Source organism: Oncorhynchus mykiss, chromosome 14, assembly GCF_013265735.2.
Source record: "Oncorhynchus mykiss isolate Arlee chromosome 14, USDA_OmykA_1.1, whole genome shotgun sequence".
NCBI classification, from domain to species: Eukaryota; Metazoa; Chordata; class Actinopteri; order Salmoniformes; family Salmonidae; genus Oncorhynchus; species Oncorhynchus mykiss.
This window is the reverse complement of record NC_048578.1, coordinates 36,293,723-36,310,747: the sequence shown is the minus strand read 5'-3', so window position 1 is coordinate 36,310,747 and position 17,025 is coordinate 36,293,723. Positions and strand designations below refer to the sequence as shown.

Here is a 17,025-nt window from a genome sequence, read left to right as displayed (position 1 = left end):
CATCACACTCATGTCAAAGCTCAAGGCCTGCTCTCCCTCGAGTGGTCTTGAATTAAATACGGCTTGATCCTACTTTTCTAGAGATTTTAAGGTTGTATAAATGTGTATCATTGCTCCCCATTTTGCTACCAAGTGCGTCAGTTTACTATTCTAGAATCATTTATTTGAATCTGTGGATTCATTTCCAGTGTTTTTACCACCTTGTGGATATTCCGGTTGTCAGGGGGCATGGAAAGAGAGCCTATGACTCGATTTCAACTGTTGGACGTTAACGAGGTGACACTCCATCTTAACTCCTCCTACACATTTACTGGATTGGTTGAACAGTGCAGAAGAGGACCCCCCCCCCCCCCCCCCCCCCCCCCCCCATAAATATCTTTCTTCTCGTCAAGACCAGTTTGTTGGGGATCTAGTTTCAGGTGCTTCTTTTACGTCTGCTACGTTAGGTTAACTTGTGGTTGTCTTGTGTTTGGCGCTCGTGCACGTCCATACTGTAGGGCCTCCAGACATGGCCATACTGTAGGGCCCCCAGACATGGCCATACTGTAGGGCCCCCAGACATGGCCATGCTGTAGGGCCCCCAGACATGGCCATACTGTAGGGCCCCCAGACATGGCCATACTGTAGGGCCCCCAGACATGACCATACTGTAGGGCCCCCAGACATGACCATACTGTAGGGCCCCCAGACATGACCATACTGTAGGGCCCCCAGACATGACCATACTCTACTATGAGGGGCACCTAAATATGTCCATACTCTATTATGAGGGGCCCCTAGACATGACCATACTCTACTATGATGGGCCCCCAGACATGACCATACTCTACTATGAGGGGCCCCTAGACATGACCATACTCTACTATGAGGGGCACCTAAATATGTCCATACTCTACTATGAGGGGCCCCTAGACATGACCATACTCTACTATGATGGGCCCCCAGACATGACCATACTCTACTATGAGGGGCCCCTAGACATGACCATACTCTACTATGATGGGCCCCCAGACATGACCATACTCTACTATGAGGGGCCCCTAGACATGACCATACTCTACTATGAGGGGCACCTAAATATGTCCATACTCTACTATGAGGGGCCCCTAGACATGACCATACTCTACTATGATGGGCCCCCAGACATGACCATACTCTACTATGAGGGGCCCCTAGACATGACCATACTCTACTATGATGAGCGCCCAGACATGACCATACTCTACTATGAGGGGCCCCTAGACATGACCATACTCTACTGTGATGGGCCCCCAGACATGACCATACTCTACTATGAGGGGCCCCTAGACATGACCATACTCTACTATGATGGGCCCCTAGACATGACCATACTCTACTATGAGGGGCCCCTAGACATGACCATACTCTACTATGATGGGCCCCCAGACACGTGAATGTATATTCTTGGTTGCTTGAGAAGCGGGCACTCCTTTTTTCTGTCTTTTTGGTTATGTGCACCAATTGCTTGTTGAGGCGATGGTTTTGCCCAGCGATTAGCACAAGGTATTTGTACCTGACCTTGCCAGTGTTCTTTAAGTGTTGAAGGAGAGAGTGTCATAGCCTACTTGGCTACAGGCTGTGTGTTGTCTTCACATGAAATCAAATCATATTTTTGGGGGGGGCCAAATGCACTGAACACAACAGGTGTAGACTAAAGTGAAATGCTTAACTTATGAGCCCTTTCACAACAACGCGGAGTTAAAAAGTAAGAAACATTTGTCAAATCAAAAAAGAAAATAGTAACACAATAAAATAACAATAAAATGAGGCTTTATACAATGAGTACCAGTACTGAGTCAACGTGTGGGGGTACGAGGTAGTTGAGGTAATACCTAGACTTTATACAAGGAGTACCAGTACTGAGTCAACGTGTGGGGGTACGAGGTAGTTGAGGTAATACCTAGACTTTATACAAGGAGTACCAGTACTGAGTCAACGTGTGGGGGTACGAGGTAGTTGAGGTAATACCTAGACTTTATACAAGGAGTACCAGTACTGAGTCAACGTGTGGGGGTACGAGGTAGTTGAGGTAATACCTAGACTTTATACAAGGAGTACCAGTACTGAGTCAACGTGTGGGGGTACGAGGTAGTTGAGGTAATACCTAGACTTTATACAAGGAGTACCAGTACCGAGTCAACGTGTTGGGGTACGAGGTAGTTGAGGTAATACCTAGACTTTATACAAGGAGTACCAGTACTGAGTCAACGTGTGGGGGTATGAGGTAGTTGAGGTAATACCTAGACTTTATACAAGGACTACCAGTACCGAGTCAATGTGTGGGGGTACGAGGTAGTTGAGTTAACATGTACGTATAGGTAGAGATAAAAGTGACTAGGCAATCAGGATAGATAATAAACACAGTAACAACAGCTTATGTGAAGAGTGTAAAAGATTGTGTGTGTGTGTGTGTGTGTGTGTGTGTGTAGTCAATATGCATGTGTGTATTTTGTGTGGGAGCGTATGTAGTGCCTGTGTGTGTGTGTGTGTGTGTGTGTGTGTGTGTGTGTGTGTGTGTGTGTGTGTGTGTGTGTGTGTGTGTGTGTGTGTGTGTATGTGTGTGTGTGTGTGTGTGTGTGTGTTGCTCTGGTACCGCTTGCAGTGCGGTAGCAGAGAGAACAGTCTGACTTGGGTGGTTGGAGTCTTTGAAAACTTTTAGGGCCTTCCTCTGACACCACCTGATATAGAGGTCCTGGATGGTAGAGAGCTCGGCCCCAGTGACGTACTGGGCCATACACACTACCCTCTGCAGCGCCTTGCCGTCAGATGCCAAGCAGTTGCCATACCAAGCGGTGATGGAGCCAGCCAAGATGCTCTCGATGGTTCAGCTGTAGAACTATTTTAGGATCTGAGGGCCCCATGCCAAATCTTTTCAGCCTCCTGAGGGGAAAGAGGCGTTGTCGTGCCCTTTTCACAACTGTGTTGGTGTGTTTGGACCATGATAGGTCCTTAGTGATGTAGACATCTAGGAAATTGAAGCTCACAATCCGCTCCACTACAGCCCCATCGATATGAATGGAGGCATGCTCGGCCCTCCATTTTCTGAAGTCCACTATCAACTCCTTTGTCTTGCTGACGTTGAGGGAGAGATTGTTGTCCTGGCACCACACTGCCAGGTCTCTGACCTTTTCCCTATAGACTGTCTCATCGTCCTTGGTGATCAGGCCTACCACCACCGTGTTGTCGGCAGACTTAATGATGGTGTTGCAGAGGAAGGACTTACAGTAGGCCTGCATGTTTCTTAGGCCAAATCCTGATTTCGAAAACCTTGGTTGAACAAAAGTTGTCCGTTCTTTCGGCCAATTGATTGGTCAAAATATTGAAACATATATTTTTCCATATACAAACACACCCTACGTGTTTTAATAAAATCAACTATATATGCATTGAGCTTGTCTGATGCTTTAAGCGCATTGTTTGATTAAACAAGACACAAATTACTCAAGAGGGATCCAGAGATCAAGATAACCAGAAGTTTAAAAAAATTTACCTGACTCGACCATCCTCGTCCCACCTCTACTTGCTTTCGAAGATTCTGCCTTTTCTCTCCTTAGGTTGCCAGTAATACGCTACACGAGGAGTCGGCAACCTTTCTCATGTGGAATCCCAATTTATCTTACAATTTCTACCGATCTGCTTTCCAAATGCAAATTTTCGGGGAACAGTTTAATGTAATTTATAATAACGTCTTTGTATCTCAAAATTATTTTGCCATCGCCAACTATGTAAAAAATATCCTATAAAGTCAGGTAGAAAATATCCTGTTAAAAATAAATATCCTATAAATCACAATGGCTACGCATGGCCTGTCTTCAAGGAACATGAAACATTGTATCAACTATTAACTTTGTTCTGGCCCTAGCAAACTTGCAACATTGTATAAAATATGCCAAGAGTGTGCAAAGCTGTCATCAAGGCAAAGGGTGGCTACTTTTTGATTTGTTTAACACAAATATTTTTGGTTACTACATGATTCCATATGTGTTATTTCATAGTTGTGATGTCTTCACTATTATTCTACAATGTAGAAAATAGTACAAATAAAGGAAAACCCTTGAATGAGTAGGTGTGTCCAAACGTTTGAATGGTACTGTATGTAAACAAAAATATAAACACAACATGTAAAGTGTTGGTCCCATGTTTCATGAACTGAAATAAAAGATCCCAGAAATGTTCCTTACACACTCTCATATTTTCTATAAAATTGTGTGTACAAATTTGTTCACATCCCTGTTAGTGAGAATTTCTCCTTTGCCAAGATAATCCATCCATCTGACATGTGTGGCATATCAAGAAGCTGACTAAACAGCGTGATCATTACACAGGTGCACCTTATGCTGGGGACAATAAACGGGAACTGTCACAAAACAATGCCACCGATGTCTCAAGTTTTGAGAGAGCGTGCAATTGGCATGCTGACTGCAGGAATGTCCACCAGAGCTGTTGCCAGAGAATTGGATGTTCATTTCTCTACAATAAACTGCCTCCAATATTGTTTTAGAGAATTTGGCAGTACATCCAACCGGCCTCACAACCACAGACCACGTGTAACCATGCCAGCCCAGGACCTCCACATCCAGCTTCTTCACCTGCAGGATCATCTGAGACCAGCCACCAGGACAGCTGATGAAACTGTCCCTTTTGAGGAAGAAAAAAAAAACATCCTGACTGGCTGGGCCTGGCTCCCCAGTGGCTGGGCCTGGCTCCCCAGTGGCTGGGCCTGGCTCCCCAGTGGGTGGGCCTGTGAAATCCATAGATTAGGGCCTAAGGAATTTATTAGTTTAAATTTATTTAGTTTAAATCATTTAAATTGTTGCTTGTTGTGTTTATATTTTGGTTCAGTGTTTGCTACTGCTCCACAAAAAAGAGTCTTGGTCGACCAAACAATCGACCAGTCGACTAATTGGGGTCAACCCTAGTTCAGTTTCCTTGACATTTTTTGAACGAACAGACATGATCACATTTCCATGTGAAGGCATTGCATATCATAGCATACATTTGTTTTAATTACTGGTGGATAGAATTCTGATTCCATTTTAAGAATGACCTTCTAAAAGAAAAGAAAAACTAACACACTGCAGTTTCGTTGACCTGTTGTCAGTATCACTGTCTAATTAAGCTATAGGTGACCTGTTGTCATTATCACTGTCTAATTAAGCTATAGTTGACCTGTTGTCATTATCACTGTCTAATTAAGCTATAGTTGACCTGTTGTCATTATCACTGTCTAATTAAGCTATAGTTGACCTGTTGTCATTATCACTGTCTAATTAAGCTATAGGTGACCTGTTGTCATTATCACTGTCTAATTAAGCTATAGTTGACCTGTTGTCATTATCACTGTCTAATTAAGCTATAGGTGACCTGTTGTCATTATCACTGTCTAATTAAGCTATAGTTGACCTGTTGTCATTATCACTGTCTAATTAAGCTATAGTTGACCTGTTGTCATTATCACTGTCTAATTAAGCTATAGTTGACCTGTTGTCATTATCACTGTCTAATTAAGCTATAGTTGACCTGTTGTCAGTATCACTGTCTAATTAAGCTATAGTTGACCTGTTGTCATTATCACTGTCTAATTAAGCTATAGTTGACCTGTTGTCATTATCACTGTCTAATTAAGCTATAGTTGACCTGTTGTCATTATCACTGTCTAATTAAGCTATAGTTGACCTGTTGTCATTATCACTGTCTAATTAAGCTATAGTTGACCTGTTGTCATTATCACTGTCTAATTAAGCTATAGGTGACCTGTTGTCATTATCACTGTCTAATTAAGCTATAGTTGACCTGTTGTCATTATCACTGTCTAATTAAGCTATAGTTGACCTGTTGTCAGTATCACTGTCTAATTAAGCTATAGTTGACCTGTTGTCATTATCACTGTCTAATTAAGCTATAGTTGACCTGTTGTCATTATCACTGTCTAATTAAGCTATAGTTGACCTGTTGTCAGTATCACTGTCTAATTAAGCTATAGTTGACCTGTTGTCATTATCACTGTCTAATTAAGCTATAGGTGACCTGTTGTCATTATCACTGTCTAATTAAGCTATAGGTGACCTGTTGTCATTATCACTGTCTAATTAAGCTATAGTTGACCTGTTGTCATTATCACTGTCTAATTCAGCTATAGTTGGTTGACCTGTTGTCATTATCACTGTCTAATTAAGCTATAGTTGACCTGTTGTCATTATCACTGTCTAATTAAGCTATAGTTGACCTGTTGTCATTATCACTGTCTAATTAAGCTATAGTTGACCTGTTGTCAGTATCACTGTCTAATTAAGCTATAGGTGACCTGTTGTCATTATCACTGTCTAATTAAGCTATAGGTGACCTGTTGTCATTATCACTGTCTAATTAAGCTATAGGTGACCTGTTGTCATTATCACTGTCTAATTAAGCTATAGTTGACCTGTTGTCATTATCACTGTCTAATTAAGCTATAGTTGACCTGTTGTCATTATCACTGTCTAATTAAGCTATAGTTGACCTGTTGTCATTATCACTGTCTAATTAAGCTATAGTTGACCTGTTGTCAGTATCACTGTCTAATTAAGCTATAGTTGACCTGTTGTCATTATCACTGTCTAATTAAGCTATAGTTGACCTGTTGTCATTATCACTGTCTAATTAAGCTATAGTTGACCTGTTGTCATTATCACTGTCTAATTAAGCTATAGTTGACCTGTTGTCATTATCACTGTCTAATTAAGCTATAGTTGACCTGTTGTCATTATCACTGTCTAATTAAGCTATAGTTGACCTGTTGTCATTATCACTGTCTAATTAAGCTATAGTTGACCTGTTGTCATTATCACTGTCTAATTAAGCTATAGTTGACCTGTTGTCATTATCACTGTCTAATTAAGCTATAGTTGACCTGTTGTCAGTATCACTGTCTAATTAAGCTATAGTTGACCTGTTGTCATTATCACTGTCTAATTAAGCTATAGTTGACCTGTTGTCATTATCACTGTCTAATTAAGCTATAGTTGACCTGTTGTCATTATCACTGTCTAATTAAGCTATAGTTGACCTTTAGTTGACCTGTTGTCATTATCACTGTCTAATTAAGCTATAGTTGACCTGTTGTCAGTATCACTGTCTAATTAAGCTATAGTTGACCTGTTGTCATTATCACTGTCTAATTAAGCTATAGTTGACCTGTTGTCAGTATCACTGTCTAATTAAGCTATAGTTGACCTGTTGTCATTATCACTGTCTAATTAAGCTATAGTTGACCTGTTGTCATTATCACTGTCTAATTCAGCTATAGTTGGTTGACCTGTTGTCATTATCACTGTCTAATTAAGCTATAGTTGACCTGTTGTCATTATCACTGTCTAATTAAGCTATAGTTGACCTGTTGTCATTATCACTGTCTAATTAAGCTATAGTTGACCTGTTGTCATTATCACTGTCTAATTAAGCTATAGTTGACCTGTTGTCAGTATCACTGTCTAATTAAGCTATAGTTCACCTGTTGTCATTATCACTGTCTAATTAAGCTATAGTTGACCTGTTGTCAGTATCACTGTCTAATTAAGCTATAGTTGACCTGTTGTCATTATCACTGTCTAATTAAGCTATAGTTGACCTGTTGTCAGTATCACTGTCTAATTAAGCTATAGTTGACCTGTTGTCAGTATCACTGTCTAATTAAGCTATAGTTGACCTGTTGTCATTATCACTGTCTAATTAAGCTATAGTTGACCTGTTGTCATTATCACTGTCTAATTAAGCTATAGTTGACCTGTTGTCATTATCACTGTCTAATTAAGCTATAGTTGACCTGTTGTCATTATCACTGTCTAATTAAGCTATAGTTGACCTGTTGTCAGTATCACTGTCTAATTAAGCTATAGTTGACCTGTTGTCATTATCACTGTCTAATTAAGCTATAGTTGACCTGTTGTCAGTATCACTGTCTAATTAAGCTATAGTTGACCTGTTGTCAGTATCACTGTCTAATTAAGCTATAGTTGGTTGACCTGTTGTCAGTATCACTGTCTAATTAAGCTATAGTTGACCTGTTGTCAGTATCACTGTCTAATTAAGCTATAGTTGACCTGTTGTCAGTATCACTGTCTAATTAAGCTATAGTTGACCTGTTGTCATTATCACTGTCTAATTAAGCTATAGTTGACCTGTTGTCAGTATCACTGTCTAATTAAGCTATAGTTGACCTGTTGTCATTATCACTGTCTAATTAAGCTATAGTTGACCTGTTGTCATTATCACTGTCTAATTAAGCTATAGTTGACCTGTTGTCATTATCACTGTCTAATTAAGCTATAGTTGACCTGTTGTCATTATCACTGTCTAATTAAGCTATAGTTGACCTGTTGTCATTATCACTGTCTAATTAAGCTATAGTTGACCTGTTGTCATTATCACTGTCTAATTAAGCTATAGTTGACCTGTTGTCATTATCACTGTCTAATTAAGCTATAGTTGACCTGTTGTCAGTATCACTGTCTAATTAAGCTATAGTTGACCTGTTGTCAGTATCACTGTCTAATTAAGCTATAGTTGACCTGTTGTCAGTATCACTGTCTAATTAAGCTATAGTTGACCTGTTGTCAGTATCACTGTCTAATTAAGCTATAGTTGACCTGTTGTCATTATCACTGTCTAATTAAGCTATAGTTGACGTGTTGTCATTATCACTGTCTAATTAAGCTATAGTTGACCTTTAGTTGACCTGTTGTCATTATCACTGTCTAATTAAGCTATAGTTGACCTGTTGTCAGTATCACTGTCTAATTAAGCTATAGTTGACCTGTTGTCATTATCACTGTCTAATTAAGCTATAGTTGACCTGTTGTCATTATCACTGTCTAATTAAGCTATAGTTGACGTGTTGTCATTATCACTGTCTAATTAAGCTATAGTTGACCTTTAGTTGACCTGTTGTCATTATCACTGTCTAATTAAGCTATAGTTGACCTGTTGTCAGTATCACTGTCTAATTAAGCTATAGTTGACCTGTTGTCATTATCACTGTCTAATTAAGCTATAGTTGACCTGTTGTCAGTATCACTGTCTAATTAAGCTATAGTTGACCTGTTGTCATTATCACTGTCTAATTAAGCTATAGTTGACCTGTTGTCAGTATCACTGTCTAATTAAGCTATCGTTGACCTGTTGTCATTATCACTGTCTAATTAAGCTATAGTTGACCTTTAGTTGACCTGTTGTCATTATCACTGTCTAATTAAGCTATAGTTGACCTGTTGTCAGTATCACTGTCTAATTAAGCTATAGTTGACCTGTTGTCATTATCACTGTCTAATTAAGCTATAGTTGACCTGTTGTCAGTATCACTGTCTAATTAAGCTATAGTTGACCTGTTGTCATTATCACTGTCTAATTAAGCTATAGTTGACCTGTTGTCAGTATCACTGTCTAATTAAGCTATCGTTGACCTGTTGTCAGTATCACTGTCTAATTAAGCTATAGTTGACCTGTTGTCATTATCACTGTCTAATTAAGCTATAGTTGACCTGTTGTCATTATCACTGTCTAATTAAGCTATAGTTGACCTGTTGTCATTATCACTGTCTAATTAAGCTATAGTTGACCTGTTGTCATTATCACTGTCTAATTAAGCTATAGTTGACCTGTTGTCATTATCACTGTCTAATTAAGCTATAGTTGACCTGTTGTCATTATCACTGTCTAATTAAGCTATAGTTGACCTGTTGTCAGTATCACTGTCTAATTAAGCTATAGTTGACCTGTTGTCATTATCACTGTCTAATTAAGCTATAGTTGACCTGTTGTCATTATCACTGTCTAATTAAGCTATAGTTGACCTGTTGTCATTATCACTGTCTAATTAAGCTATAGTTGACCTGTTGTCATTATCACTGTCTAATTAAGCTATAGTTGACCTGTTGTCATTATCACTGTCTAATTAAGCTATAGTTGACCTGTTGTCATTATCACTGTCTAATTAAGTCATAGTTGACCTTTAGTTGACCTGTTGTCATTATCACTGTCTAATTAAGCTATAGTTGACCTGTTGTTATTATCACTGTCTAATTAAGTCATAGTTGACCTTTAGTTGACCTGTTGTCAGTATCACTGTCTAATTAAGCTATAGTTGACCTGTTGTCAGTATCACTGTCTAATTAAGCTATAGTTGGTTGACCTGTTGTCAGTATCACTGTCTAATTAAGCTATAGTTGACCTGTTGTCAGTATCACTGTCTAATTAAGCTATAGTTGACCTGTTGTCAGTATCACTGTCTAATTAAGCTATAGTTGACCTGTTGTCAGTATAACTGTCTAATTAAGCTATAGTTGACCTGTTGTCATTATCACTGTCTAATTAAGCTATAGTTGACCTGTTGTCATTATCACTGTCTAATTAAGTCATAGTTGACCTTTAGTTGACCTGTTGTCATTATCACTGTCTAATTAAGCTATAGTTGACCTGTTGTTATTATCACTGTCTAATTAAGTCATAGTTGACCTTTAGTTGACCTGTTGTCAGTATCACTGTCTAATTAAGCTATAGTTGACCTGTTGTCAGTATCACTGTCTAATTAAGCTATAGTTGGTTGACCTGTTGTCAGTATCACTGTCTAATTAAGCTATAGTTGACCTGTTGTCAGTATCACTGTCTAATTAAGCTATAGTTGACCTGTTGTCAGTATCACTGTCTAATTAAGCTATAGTTGACCTGTTGTCAGTATAACTGTCTAATTAAGCTATAGTTGACCTGTTGTCAGTATCACTGTCTAATTAAGCTTTAGTTGGTTGACCTGTTGTCAGTATCACTGTCTAATTAAGCTATAGTTGACCTGTTGTCAGTATCACTGTCTAATTAAGCTATAGTTGACCTGTTGTCAGTATCACTGTCTAATTAAGTCATAGTTGACCTTTAGTTGACCTCTATGTGCCTCTTGGCCTTCCTCCAAGCATTTTAGACATCACTGACTTATTCCCACGCACCTGCTACAAGCAGACTCCGATGTGTGGGTGCTTTTCCTATGAAGAATGACGCATTATGAAACCCAGAGCCTATGGGGACCCAGAGCTCAGAGTTGTGCTGTGACTGGAGTGTGTTGGAGTGTGGCTGTGTTAATACTCTCATCTTTGAGTCGGAAAGAGGCAGGACTTGCAACTTTTTAGACTCAAGAGCACTGTGCTAGAAAACAGTGGTGACCTAATCACTTACTGTACATTGTTTCCACTTTCACTTTGTAGAGTAGACAAGAGGACAAAGTACAGACACAGAGACCCTCAACAAAGGGGGGCTATATTTAGGGCATTTTCTGGAATGTATTCTCATAGAATAAAAAAGTAAAATTGAAACATTTTCAAGGTAACACTTGTAAATTCATTAAGTAATCTTCTATTATATTAGTATTATTATTATAGGCTATATTCTATTCTAAACCATTTATTTAACAAGCTCTTAACCATATGAATGAGTCAACAGGAGGCTGGCTATATATGAAACTGCCTTAAACTTCAACAACAGTATTACCTGTCCTTGCATCATACAGTAGAGTTTCATTAAAATAAGGGTGAGAAGCCTACCCTAGACATATCATCGTCATTAGAAGACGAGGCAATTCCATTGTCATTAACGATCCCATCAATTCCATGAAGTTGACATTTACAGTGATGGTGCTGGTTCTTATGGGTTGGTTACAGCTGATCTCTCTACTGCCCGGTGTATGTAGGCTAGGACGAGTATGAGCCCGCCTGCCTGCGCTGCGCTTGTAGATCAGATCTGTGGTTTTAGGGTTTTCGCATTGTATTGGTAGGAGGAGCCGCTTTCCTGCGATTGTCTGCCTCTTCTCTCTCTCTCTCCCTCTCCACTCTCTCTCTCCCGTTTTTCTAAAGTTAAATATACAAGCCTGTGAGCTTTCACGGACGGTGAGTGAATGCGCAGTCAGGGAGGTTCGCAGTTGCTTGCGTCGAGAGCGAGCGGGAACAGAACTGAACGGAGCAACGCTGTTTGTGTCACATAACCGGGGCTCTTCCACTTCTGTTCGATCCAAGTGTTTCTTAACTTCGTTTTCGACTGTTTCAAGATGACAGAAGAAAATAATGTTGGGCATATAAAGCTGGTAGGTGCCTCTAACCCCTCCCATCGCGCTATCTCAGTGAGTGTTGGTCGGTTTTATGTTCATTCTGCAGTGCTTGGTGGGGAAACGGGAGTATGATAATTGAACTGGGAGAAGAAAGTAGTCTACTTGAGCTATTATTGGGAAATCACGGGCATAACCTTCTCCTATTTGGGTTAGTCTTTCGCTTTGTGAGAGAGAGGATCTGAATCAGTGGAAAGAGTTTAGAGTGAATCAGAATGAATAGGCTATGTCAGAGGTATGCTGGCTGTTACTAAAATAATCTTAACCGGAATGCATTATAACTTTAAATAGACCGATCGGAATATAACTTTCTCATATGGGGTTATATTCTATTGTTTAAATATGTTCTAAAGTTCCGCTGGATCCAGTGTTTGTTTTTTTGGCAAATCGAAGCATTGTGTTGATCGGTTGTTGTTCTGGCTGCGGTTGGTTTTGAGCCATAGACTATGAACGAAACAAACAACAACCCTATTGCACGTGTATGCTATGTGGGCAAATAATTTGTGCCATTACGCATAGACGGACTGTCATTTGATTTATGGATAACCGCTGTCATTCCAATGATCAATAGAATATGATGAGTCAATAGCCAGCTGTTGTCATCCCGTGCCTTTGGAATGTGTGGTTTGTCATGATGTGCCATTTAGTGGACAATAGCCCTGTTGTCTGACTCTGAAGCATAGGCTACTTTTAGCCCAAAGGCCAGCAGCTGGCAATATTGAGTAGTTTTCATATTACCGTCCAAAGGCATGGTATGCAGCCGGCAATAGGCTACATTCGTATCCCTGATGGACCAGGTCGTACTGAAATCCTTCTCCATTCAAACTGCGTAGGCATCGATTTCCTCCTTAACATTATTTAATGGCTAGAAGGCGGGAAAAAAACGGAAAATATGCATACTTTCCTTATGAAACACAATTTTCCATCATGATGCTAGTGGCTAAATGTTGTGTAATGCCTTCAGCCAGTCTGTTTTTTCACCCCTAACCTGTATTACATTAGTCGAAACCAATACTATTCTCAGGGCAGGTCAGCCTGTTTTGACTAGCAGAAGTTACGTTTCGTAGCAGGTTAGGATCATTTACGCAGCAGATTAGGATAATTGAGTGTAAGGTTAGGCGACAAAGTTTTTTTTAACGAAAATGGTTAGTGTTTGCAAAAATTCTCCCCTACTCGACTTAAACCTATCTACAGTGCCTTGCAAAAGTATTCGGCCCCCTTGAACTTTGCGACCTTTTGCCACATTTCAGACTTTAAAGATATAAAACTGTATTTTTTTGTGAAGAATCAACAACAAGTGGGACACAATCATGAAGTGGAACGACATTTATTGGATATTTCTAACTTTTTTAACAAATCAAAAACTGAAAAATTGGGCGTGCAAAATTATTCAGCCCCTTTACTTTCAGTGCAGCAAACTCTCTCCAGAAGTTCAGTGAGGATCTCTGAATGATCCAATGTTGACCTAAATGACTAATGATGATAAATACAATCCACCTGTGTGTAATCAAGTCTCCGTATAAATGCACCTGCACTGTGATAGTCTCAGAGGTCCGTTAAAAGCGCAGAGAGCATCATGAAGAACAAGGAACACACCAGGCAGGTCCGAGATACTGTTGTGAAGAAGATTAAAGCTGGATTTGGATACAAAAAGTGGAATGGAAGGAGTATCAGACCACTGCAAATCGACCAAGACCTGGCCGTCCCTCTAAACTTTCAGCTCATACAAGAAGAAGACTGATCAGAGATCAGTGTCGTTTAAAGTGTCGTTTAAAGTTTGCCACAAGCCACCTGGGAGACACACCAAACATGTGGAAGAAGGTGCTCTGGTCAGATGAAACCAAAATTGAACTTTTTGGCAACAATGCAAAACGTTATGTTTGGCGTAAAAGCAACACAGCTGAACACACCATCCCCACTGTCAAACATGATGGTGGCAGCATCATGGTTTGGGCCTGCTTTTCTTCAGCAGGGACAGGGAAGATGGTTAAAATTGATGGGAAGATGGATGGAGCCAAATACAGGACCATTCTGGAAGAAAACCTGATGGAGTCTGCAAAAGACCTGAGACTGGGACGGAGATTTGTCTTCCAACAAGACAATGATCCAAAACATAAAGCAAAATCTACAATGGAATGGTTCAAAAATAAACATATCCAGGTGTTAGAATGGCCAAGTCAAAGTCCAGACCTGAATCCAATCGAGAATCTGTGGAAAGAACTGAAAACTGCTGTTCACAAATGCTCTCCATCCAACCTCACTGAGCTCGAGCTGTTTTGCAAGGAGGAATGGGAAAAAAATTCAGTCTCTCGATGTGCAAAACTGATAGAGACATATCCCAAGCAACTTACAGCTGTAATCGCAGCAAAAGGTGGCGCTACAAAGTATTAACTTAAGGGGGCTGAATAATTTTGCACACCCAATTTTTCAGTTTTTGATTTGTTAAAAAAGTTTGAGATATCCAATAAATGTCGTGTCCCACTTGTTGTTGATTCTTCACAAAAAAATACAGTTTTATATCTTTATGTTTGAAGCCTGAAATGTGGCAAAAGGTTGCAAAGTTCAAGGGGGCCGAATACTTTCGCAAGGCACTGTAGCTACAACCAGGTCTGCCCTGAGAACAGTCCTGGTTTCCACTAATGCGATGCTGCTAAAATAAACATGCTGTAAAAGAAACGGAACCCCTGGTCTGCTAGTTTCAACCTGATTGGCTGAACATGATAAACAACATCCGGGATTAGCATTTAGTCACTAGCATGGTGGTGGAAAATGGTGACTCATAAGGAAAATACGCACATTTCCCTCAAATGTTCCCCCGTCTCATAATTTAAATCAAGTTTAAAGAGTAAATTGAAGCCTACACAACCTGAATGGAGAATGGTTTCGGTGTGAACCAGTCCACGAGGGATACTATTGCCGGATGCATACAATGCGTTTGGACTGTAAGATGAAAACGACTCTATATCGCCATCTGCCTGCCTTTGAGCCAGGCTACTGTACGGTTTGGCGACTTGTGTTTTGCTTTCCTGAAGATGTAAATCAAAGTATAATAATATGTCTGATGTTCCTAAAATATTATATTAATTCACAACATTTTGATAAGCAATCGAGCTCAATAAGGTTTGACTTTGAAAATCAAAACTCATACAGTCAGCAGAGCAAGTCCTGTAATAAATCTGTGGCAACGAAATGGTCAGAGTTCCGCTGCTCAGTGCTCAAGTTCTCTCCACTGTACTCTCAGTGGCACCACGCTCATGTCCAGTTGGATTTGACTTGTCCATCTAATTCTCTCACGTCAATTGATCATGCTTTATATGGGCTCAACAGTATAATAATAATAATAAGATTGACCATTGTAATTGTTTTTTAATGTGTTGTTTTGCGTGTACTGACTGGCCCCTTCCCAAAAGAGGTTTCTAACTTCAAGGGTCTTTTCCTGGTTAAATATAGTTAAAAATAAAAAAAATCTGGACAATGTTGTGAGGTTGAAATACCTCATGGGTATTTGAGTAGAAGATCATATGAGCAGCTCTCATGATTCGACACATAGCTGGAGGATTGCCATGATACTGTTGCATCTGCTACAGTATAATCTGTCAAAACATACAGCCAATGCTTTTAAAACACAATGTTGAATTCAATACAAATAATGAAATGTCCCATGGTCCCTTGTGGTTATAACCACTTCCCTGTTTTTATTTTCTTTCTTCTTCAATAGGTCCTTCTACCCTGGCCTTTTTTTTTAAATGGTATTTTATTTAACTAGGCAAGTCAGTTAAGAACAAATTCCTATTTACAATGACAGCCTAGGAACAGGGATTTGATCCACTAGGCTACCTGCCACCCCATCCTGGCCTATCATCCTGGCCTATCATCCTGGCCTATCATCCTGGCCTATCATCCTGGCCTATCATCCTGGCCTATCATCCTGGCCTATCATCCTGGCCTATCATCCTGGCCTATCATCCTGGCCTATCATCCTGGCCCATTATCCTGGCCTATTATCCTGGCCTATCATCCTGGCCTATTATCTTGGCCTATCATCCTGGCCTATCATCCTGGCCTACCATCCTGGCCTAATATCCTGGCCTTTTATCCTGGCCCATTTACTGCAGCCTGTTGCATCAGGGCACTGTTTAGATCAATTGCTGTTTTTCTACAACCGAGCAAGTCATACAGTATTTCTAGATTTAATGTATCATTATATCTCTTCCCTCAGTATTGTCTGAGAGAGAACAACTAACCAAATGCAGTAGCCTCACCAGCCAATCAGTGTATTTCTAATGAAGAAGCAGTGTACTGTACTGTGGAGTGGATTAGGTTAGGGTGCCCTGTCTCCAGCCCTACTGTGGACTGTACTGTGGAGTGGATTAGGTTAGAGTGCCCTGGCTCCAACCCTACTGTGGACTGTACTGTGGACTGTACTGTGGACTGTACTGTGGAGTGGATTAGGTTAGGGTGCCCTGTCTCCAGCCCTACTGTGGACTGTACTGTGGAGTGGATTAGGTTAGAGTGCCCTGTCTCCAGCCCTATTGTGGACTGTACTGTGGACTGTACTGTGGACTGTGGACTGTACTGTGGAGTGGATTAGGTTAGCGTGCCCTGTCTCCAGCCCTACTGTGGACTGTACTGTGGACTGTACTGTGGACTGTACTGTGGAGTGGATTAGGTTAGGGTGCCCTGGCTCCAACCCTACTGTGGACTGTACTGTGGACTGTACTGTGGAGTGGATTAGGTTAGGGTGCCCTGGCTCCAACCCTACTGTGGACTGTACTGTGGACTGTACTGTGGAGTGGATTAGGTTAGAGTGCCCTGGCTCCAACCCTACTGTGGACTGTACTGTGGAGTGGATTAGGTTAGAGTGCCCTGTCTCCAGCCCTGATACA

At 40.4% G+C, this 17,025-nt stretch overlaps 1 protein-coding gene across 3 annotated transcripts in view; it reads left to right on the top strand.

Moving 5' to 3' along the window:
- The window catches only part of LOC110510782 (probable E3 ubiquitin-protein ligase MID2), a 233,786-nt gene that overhangs the window by 68,515 nt on the left and 148,246 nt on the right, over positions 1–17,025 (top strand). Inside the window, exon 1 of one of the 3 annotated variants that reach the window (XM_036943472.1) lies at positions 11,776–12,118. The exons of 1 other annotated variant lie outside the window; for it this stretch is intronic. The gene's annotated coding sequence lies outside the window, so the exon portion shown is untranslated. Of the gene's footprint in view, positions 1–11,775; positions 12,119–17,025 lie in introns of those variants that run through there. One more of the 3 variants, XM_036943474.1, reaches the window with a different exon arrangement.